Genomic DNA, 626 nt, shown 5'->3' with positions numbered 1-626 from the left:
CGCGCGCCCGCTCTCTCTCTCTCTCTCTCTCTCTCTCTCTCTCTCTCTCTCTCTCTCTCTCTCTCTCTTCCCCTCTCATCGCGTCCATCTCTTGCCTCAACAAGAAAGGAGCCTTCTCGGAGGTAGAAGGGTGAGAACAGGGTGAGAATGCGCGCGCGGCAGCGCCTATCGTGCAGGCGCCACCGTACTCACGGTTCCGCTCTCAGTCCGGCATCGAGAAACAATAATTACCTCTCACGGGTTCTTTGATGTCCCCCGACGTGTTCGCACCCCGCCCAGAGATCTTACATAGGTGTCCCGGGTGGCCGTAGAAAGTCACGCATACGTGCGAGTCCCGGGAGTACGTGAGAGAGATACCTGCTCTGTCTCTTGTGAACGTGAAAAATCGAAATAATCGTTTAAATCACTAAAACTTCAAGATTAATGATGCGCAACGTGCGAGAATTGATATTTTGGAATTAAGAAATGTCATGTTATTTTACGAAATCATTTAAAGGATCACATATTATTATATATTATCGTAAGACGTAGAAAGATTACCGTATTATTTAATATATGCCATCTTATGCCAATAACTTAAATATATTTATAGGATTTATTTCGAACACCAATAATATGGATCGCAT

Source organism: Atta colombica, unplaced genomic scaffold (assembly GCF_001594045.1).
Source record: "Atta colombica isolate Treedump-2 unplaced genomic scaffold, Acol1.0 scaffold126, whole genome shotgun sequence".
NCBI lineage: Eukaryota > Metazoa > Arthropoda > Insecta > Hymenoptera > Formicidae > Atta > Atta colombica.
Note: the sequence above shows the minus strand (reverse complement) of the source record.